Raw genomic sequence first — 2083 nt, forward strand, 5'->3', positions numbered from 1 at the left:
GCGTTTTGCGGGCTATATTTAAGTAGGTTTATACAACTTTCGGTTTGTACACATACTGTTTGAGCACATACGCTAGCATGTTTATACATCACTTTTCTCTCTTACTCAAAGTTGGTGCCCCATTACATTACGACATCTCATCAGTGTCTTGGCTTAAAACCGATTTATATACGGTAGTTATTTTGCGGTTTGCTTTTGAACCTGTTTTTGGACACAGCAAGTGGGTCGCACATTTTCTGGTCAGCATGGTGGCCAACGTCATTGTTAGCAATTGGCTGAAGAGAAACATGAAAAAAAAATGAAAAATAAATATATACTGTATACGGTATTTCAACAACGATGAGTGCGTGGGAAAAGTGGTTGGGATGTCCGTGTTTTATGTTTATTGTTTTACTTTCTTTGTTAAGGCTGTTGTGAATGTGCCTTATAAATTAGGGTATGTTGTATTGCACGTGCTGTGTTGATAAATCAGTATAACAAATGCTGTTCGTTATTGCATCAAGTTGTGATATTTACGTGCGCGGCACACATGGCAGCATAGCAGCAAAGGGTGCAGCTTCTGTTTTGTTTATTTCTTTATTTTTATTTCTTGAGAGGGGGGACTTGCTGACTATCAGCAACATGATAAAGTTTTAGGTTACCGGTAAGTTCACTTCTGTTTCATATGCGGCAATAAATTCCAATCGGTTAACGAAGAATGTGGCGAAAAACAACAGTGCTATATTGCAAGATAGGGTTGATGTCAGCACTGGCAGTGAACCCATTTTGCCCAAAAATTCTTTTTTGCGTCATGGATTATCTCACGCGTTGACAGGGGGAATGGGGTCTCCGGTTCGGAAACATTATACAACCTATGGTTTTAACCAATGTTTTAATACGCTACATTTCCATTTTAGATAATGCACATGGGTTTCGTTGAATTAATGAGGGGATGCCATATTGCCTGGGTTTGGTTGAGGTTTTTCCAAAATGGGCCAAAAATTTACGGCAATGGAACACATTTTGTGAACAGGTTAATTGATAAAATAGAATGCATGTTTCACATTTTATTTGAGACACTATTGCTCCTGCCGTCCACAATCTGCAGGATTGGTAGCAAGTATGAAATTATATGGTTGAAATTCAATTCAAGAAATTGAATTGATTTATATGTTAATATTACAAGAATGGTGTCTCCTTCTTTGTTTGAAATATTGTTTGGGAGACCATATAAATTGATATTTTCTACACAATTGTGTACTTGTGTAAGCTTTTTCACAGCAGGACAAAATGGTGGTTCCAGCAGACCTGGCTCTGATTCGAAACATGAAAAAGAAACATTGTACTTCTTTGAAGTGTTGCTGACCACACCGATTGACGGACATTGTAAAAAGGTCATCTCGATAGAAACATCCACTGAGGAAGGTGAGCGAAGTCCGGTGATGCGATGGGCACAGTATTTTAGTTCCTGGGAACATCAAACGACCGGCGGAAGAGGTTTCAAGACACCTTTGCACTCATTTAGGGTGTGTTTCTGTCGACATGCTAGAAGATCAGTGGTTGCATGTCATTTCCTTTTATATGATCACACTAACATATGGACAACTGTTCTCCTTTTTTTAATGGTATTTGTGCTCTCTGTTAGCACATGTGAAAGGGGATGTATTTTTTTAATAAGAACCTACATTTTGCTAATAGATCTAGTCCAGGGGTGTCAAACTCATCAGAATCAGAATCAGAATCAGAATCATCTTTATTGGCCAAGTATGTAGAACACACAAGGAATTTGTCTCCGGTATAACACGCTGCATTAGTATCATCGTAAACAACAAATCATTGAACCATTTTAGAGTAACCAGTAGCAGTATTTGTAGTACAAGAAGAGTGACTACGTCAGTGACTGTTTAAGGAGTTAATGGCTAGAGGGAAGAAGCTGTTTAAGTGTCTACTGGATTTGGTGCGCAGGGATCTGTAGCGTCTGCCTGAGGGGAGTAGCTGGAAAAGGTGGTGGGCAGGGTGCGGGGGATCCAGGAGGATTTTCCGTGCCCTTGTCTTGATTCTTGCAGTGTGCAAGTCCTCAAGAGTGGGTAGGGCGGTGCCAACG

This window comes from Hippocampus guttulatus, chromosome 13, assembly GCF_054856545.1.
Source record: "Hippocampus guttulatus isolate MCC_2025c chromosome 13, RoL_Hgut_1.0, whole genome shotgun sequence".
Lineage (NCBI taxonomy): Eukaryota > Metazoa > Chordata > Actinopteri > Syngnathiformes > Syngnathidae > Hippocampus > Hippocampus guttulatus.